Source organism: Tamandua tetradactyla, chromosome 2 (genome assembly GCF_023851605.1).
Source record: "Tamandua tetradactyla isolate mTamTet1 chromosome 2, mTamTet1.pri, whole genome shotgun sequence".
NCBI classification, from domain to species: Eukaryota; Metazoa; Chordata; class Mammalia; order Pilosa; family Myrmecophagidae; genus Tamandua; species Tamandua tetradactyla.
In genome coordinates this window covers 223,720,580-223,726,571 of record NC_135328.1, presented here as the reverse complement: position 1 = coordinate 223,726,571, position 5,992 = coordinate 223,720,580, and positions in this window count along the sequence as shown.

Sequence of the window (5,992 nt, the reverse complement as noted above, 5' to 3'; positions counted from 1 at the left end):
TTTTTCTATCTCTCTTGCCATTTGTTCTTTTGTGCATTCTAGTTCAGTTGTTCTGTCTTCTAGCTCACTTGTTCTTCCTTCTCCTTCTTTAAATCTGCTATCGTGGTCTCCAGTACATTTCTAATTTGGTGTACTGTATCTTCCATTTCTGTGAGATCTGCCATTTTTTTCCATTTGCTCTTCCAAATTCTTCTTTATGCTCTTCTGGTGTCTTCCTGGTGTCCTTTATTTCCTTATAAATGTCCTTGAGTAGTTGTTCCGGATTCTGTGTCCTCTCTGCAATTTTGATGTCGTCGTTTGGCTGGGCCCTTTCTGCCTGGATGTTCCTGTGCTTTGTGATTTTCTCTTGTGCTCAGGGCATTTGATAACCTTGATATGGTTATTCTGCAAGTTGGCTTCCTTCACTCTTGTAAAGTTTTGTACGTACTTGTTTTTGCTGAAGGGTTGCGTTTGCGCTTGGTTTGTCAGTTATTCTCCACACCAGGGCCCAGATCTCAGGTAGGGGTTCAGTTCAACTCCAGGGTGCTCTAGAAGTGGGGTCGGGGCTCGGGTACTGCAGTGGCCGAACGGCCGCCCACCACGCGGGAGACTCAGGCTTGACTCCCAGCCCAGGCACCAAAAAAAAAAAAAGGAAAAGAATTGATAGCAATAATAAAATGAGAACATAATAAAAATATGAAAAAATAGCGAGAAAGCACACCTCAACACTAGTAGGCCCCAGAACCAAAAGGAGACACCCCAAGATATATTGGGTGTGAAGGCAGGCTTGCGCCCAACAAAGGGTGAGAAAATTTAAGAAAAAAATAAAAAGTAATAGTAATAAAAATAAATGAAATAAAATAGAATATTTTAAAATAATATATAAAATAAGAAATTTAAAGTAAAGAATCAATAAAAAAATAAAAATATAAAACATGTAAAAATAAGAAAACAAAAACAATTATACAACTAGTAAAAAATACAGAAATATATATTTAAGGAAAAGAAGGGAAAAGGAAAAATGAATATTAGGGAAAAAAATCAAAACCTAGGCAGGCAGGGACACTTGCCGCGTGTGGCCAGCAGGTGGCGGCCGCGATGCGCCCCGGCCGCAGGGGAGCTGCCCAGTGCGCGGGCCCAGCCGCCCGCGAGGCGGGGCGCGGCTGCGGACACCGTCCCCCGCCCCCCAAGTCCGGCCCCGCGTGGGCATGGGGTACCCCTCCCGGCGTCCCGCGGGGCTGTCCGCTAGGACCAGGCCGGGAGGACCCGCGGGCAGCTGGGCAGGCTGGACGGAGGACGCCAGCTGCCCCTATCGCCCTGCCCGCGGGGCGTCGTCCCGCCCCCCTCCCGGCCCCCTCCCCCTCCTGCCCCCTCCCATCCCTCCTCCCGTTCCCTCCCCGCCCCCCGTCCCCTCGTCCGGTACCCTCCACCCGCTGTCCTCCCTAGAGCCCCTCAGACCCACTTCGATCACTCGTAGCCTGGCCGCAGTCCGGTCACCTCCCCGGTTCCCTCTTGTCCCTCGGAGCAAGAGTGACCTCTGTCCACCGCGTCCCACCCTCTTCCCGCAAGTCCCCAGGAAATATTTCTCATCTCCTGCGTTAGTTTTCCACGTCTCTAAGTGACATGTTCAAATTTTCTCCCAGATTTTTCACCATGTGGAATTCAGTTGAAATAACCATTTTATTATCCTTTTCTGCTAATTCTAACAGCTGTGTCAGTTCAGGGTATGTCCTTACTGCTTGATTTCCCCCTTCGAGGTGGTAATTCCTGCTGCTGTGCCCGCCTGGTGAGGGCTGACAAGCCGCCCGACGGTGGGTTTTACCTTGTGCTGGATGTTTTTGCATTCCTATAAATACTCTTCAGCTTTGCTCTCGGGTGCAGTTGAGTCACTTAGAGGCCATGTGAGCTCCAAAGCTTTGCTGGCGGGTCCCTCGCGGTGCTCTGTCCCTGCCCCGGACGGGCCAGTCGGCAGTGGGCACAGGCTGGGAGGGGGCTGCTCCCGGCCTCAGGTCGGTGGTCACGCTATGCTGAGCGTGGTGGGCGCCCTGCGGCCTGGTGCTTCCCCCAGCCCCTCCCGAGCCCTGTCCACTCCCGCCGAGGTCTCCCGAGCCAGGGCTTCCCCGGGCCTCCTGCCGCCCCCCACCCCGCCCCCCTGCCCCGGGAACTCTGGGGCACGAGCACCTATGGGGTGCATGTGCAGGGGCCTCCACCTGGCCCCCTCCTTGCTGCCTGGTCCCTGGACTCTGAGCCCGTGGGGTCACCTGTTTTGTCTCTTAGCAGCTGTGTGAGGAGGAGATGCTGCCGGAGGCAGATCCCGCAGGGTGAGTTGGCTTGAGCTGTGGGAATGGATCACTTACAAGCTTCCAGTTTTGAGGCTGAGAAAAACGTCCAGCATCGAGGCGTCATCAGGGGATGCCTCCTCCCGAAGGGGCGGCTGCGGCTGCGGGGTCTCCTCGCGGCGTCTCCTCACCGGTCGGGGCGGCACCTGCGGCCTCTCAGCCCGCCGGGTTTCGGGGTTTCGAGGCCGCAGCTGCTTGCTGGCGTGGCTCTCTCTCTCTGAGTTCCGCGCTCTTATGAAGGACCCGTGACAGGACCAAGTGCCTGCCTGGGGCCAGCCGAGCTGCGGACCTGCCCAGCCCGGGTCGGTGCCCAGGGGACCGCAGGGCTTCGGCCGCCACCCAGCCGCCGGCCCCGCGCCCGGTCTTGGAGCCTAACTCGGTTTTCATTTTGATCAAGGTGGTGCTTTATGGGGTTCATAAAGTGAAACAACTTTGCAAACGGGCCCCCACCTCGCCCTCTAAATTCCCAATTCCAGTTCCCGGGAAAACACAAGACGTGCGCGGACTCGCTGCCCTGCAGGAAGCGCCCCGCTGCGCCCTGCTGCGCCCTCGGCGGGATCCTGCGTCTGCGCCCCGACGAGGCGGTGCCGGGCTGCGCGTCGCGTGCCGCGGTCTCCACGGTTCCTTTTCGCTCGGATCTCCCGCGCTGGCTAAGGCCCCTCGCGCTGAGCTGCGCCGGGTTTCCAGACGCGACTCCACAACTCGAGGCCGCAGCAGCTTCAGCCGTTCCCCACAGGCCCCGCCATGCGCCCCCGTGCGCCCCCATGCCTGGCCGCCATGGCTTCAGCTCTCAGTGGCTGTGGAGTCACCGCTGGGAGAAGTTGGGGGGCTGCTGGGCCTCCCCCAGGCCCCGGAGAACCTGCTGCTGTCGTGCAGTATCTGATGGCAACGGTCGCCCTCGGGGCCCTGCCCTCCCGTTCTGGGGGTGCCGGCCGCACCCGGCGTCTCCCCTGCGACCCCTCGCGCCCTTGCGCTGTGCGGCGTCGGGTCGGGCACAGCGACGTCCCCGTAGGTCACCGCATTTCCGTCCTGTCCCTGGCGCCTCTCCCAGGTTCCCCAAAGGCGGGGCCGTGGCTGGAGGCTCCCGGGACCCTGGGACTCACGCGCCCCCCCCCCATTACCCTCCACTTCTCCTTCCCGCGTTGAGCGGGGCCTGGGGGGCCTGGGACCCAATCTCCTACAGGGGTCCTCGGCTGCCCCCACTCCCCTGAGCGCCCAGCCGTGGGAGCTGACCCCGAGCTGGGGGTCCCCCTGCCCCTGCTGGTCCGGGTGGGAACAGGTGGGGATGCCTAGGAGATGGGCAGGGGGACGGGTACGGGGGTGCCCAGAGACTGCTCCTGCTGGACACCTCCTTTCTGGGGGCCACAAGGCCGTTTCCCAGGGGCCGCTCACGCTCCCAAACTTCTAGACAAAGTTGTTTTCTCCGGGGGCCACAGACGTACGGCACCAGTATGCACAGGGGCTGCGGCCAGATGCTGCGCAGATGCTGGGCCCAGGCTGACCCGCTCGGCTGCTGGGCACCTGCCACCCTCAGGGGATTGAGAGTCCCAGTGGGAAAATTTACGCGGATTAAGAAGTAGGGCACTAAGAGTTCTGTATCACAGTGGAGTTGGCCGTATGTATTTTGTGTTGGTAATGTCTGAGACTTGGGGTTCCCGTTGCTTGGACCTGCTGAGTGGGGAAAGTGGGCATGGAAAGTCCCCACCCTAGGGCTCCTGTTGGGACATTCCCAGAGGCGGCGCCGCTGGGGCTCAGGTGCGCGGCTGCAGGGCTTGGGGACAACAGGGGCGCTGCCTGCCGAGGCCTGGGCTGGGGGCGGGGATCCCGATACCACAAACCCCTGACTGGCACTGGGGCTTGCGGTCCTCACTCAGCTGGGCCAGGCCACCTGGCTGTCAGGTGTGTGGACAGGATGTGGCTCGGGGTTGGCCCGGCCAAACGGGGCACTTCAGTTTGGAAGTGGGTGGGCCCTGGGACTGGACAGTGCTGGGAGTTCCACAGTAAGAGACTCTGCCAGTGCCCCCAGCAGCCAACAGTTCCAGCAGCGCTTTACCCAAGTGGGTTAGAAAGGGGCACAAAATGAAATGAGATCATGCATCTCTTTAGGGACAGAAAAGGACCTTCTGTCAGTTAATGCTTGTAAAGTAGTAAAGGCTAAACAGTTTAACAACCACGCGGCGTTGGTCTGAGAGGCCGGGACTCAGTAAGAAAGTGCCGGGTGAGGGGGCTGGGGCACCGGAGTGGCTGAGCATGGGGGCCTGGGGGCTCTGGGGGTGCAGGGGGCCAGCAGAGGCCCAGGACGCCAGAGCAGGGTCCCAGGCGGGCTGGTGACAGCAACCCCAGCCTGCAGCTGCCCCCCCTCCCCACCCCCACAAGAAGCAGGTGACAGCTTTTCCCAAACAACCCCTAGTGGGCCCCAGTGGATCCCGAGGCTCAATTATCAGGCAGGATTAATTGCCTGCAATTACAGAGAGGCCTGTAATTGCCGTGTTTATGCGCTCGCAGGCCCCCCGGACCTGGCTGCCTCCCTCCTCCATGGCCAGCTGGGGGCCCCCGAGTTGAGGTTTGGGGGTGTGGGGTGTCCATTTGAGGGCGATGGCGTCAGGCCAGGAGGGGCCTGGGGAATGAGTGGGGGCAGGTCCATCCACGGTGATGGCCTGCAGGGCCCCCCTGGGTCATTCTCACCCCCAGGACCCACCCCCACCCCCTCCCCAGCACACGATGGGGGCTGGCAGCTGCGCGGGTCTCGAAGGTGGGGAAGCTGGAGTCGGGGAGCTGGCCCGGTGCTGTGAGGTGGGACCTGGTGGCAGCGAGACTCTGGGCCAAGACATTACAGCTTCAAAACTGGGTCAGCGGCGGGCCGCGGTGGCTCAGCGGGCGAAGTGCTTGCCTGCCATGCCGGAGGACCTCGGTTCGATTCCCGGCCCCAGCCCATGTAAAAAACAAACAAACAAACAAAATACAATAAAACAAGAAAATGTTTAAAGATGTTTCCCTTTCTTCCTCCCTTCCTTCCTTCTCTCTGTCTTTCCTTCCCTTCCTCCCTCTCTCTTTAAAAAAAAAAAAAAAAAAACTGGGTCAGCTTAACTCTCCCCCGATCCCCGAGCTGCCACTGGGAGAGGCCATACCCAGGCTGGTGGGCAACGGCCGGGGGCCCACGCAGGCTGCTCTCAGGGTGGCCGCCCAGTGCCCCCTGGGCCCCGCCTCCCGGGCTGTCTGCAGGCAGCAGGGGGGCGCGCAGTCCCCGTACTCGGGCCTGGGGCCGGGGGCTTCATCAGTAGCTCCCTCACCCTCCAGGGATCCCGGCCACCCCCTGCTCCTGGGCCAGAGGGCCGTCAGCCAGGAGCGGGGCCGAGGGTCAGGATGGCCGCCACGGGGTGGTGGCTTCAGGGCTATTCAGCGGCCCCGGCGCCAGGCCATACGGGTCGCATGCTGCCCAGTGACAGGCTCCTGGGACGAGGCCCCACGGGCACAGCGGGCAGCTGACAGGCGTAGAGGAGCCTAGAAGAGCCCATCGAAGCCACTTGCTGCATTGGGGAGAGGGAGAGGAGGGGAAGGGGGAAGGGACACTCCAGATTCCAGAGGGAGCAGCACCAAAGGGGCCGCAGTGGCCACCCATCCCTGCACCCCACAGGGGCTGAGACCCCAGACCCCATGTAAAGCCCCCTTGGGGC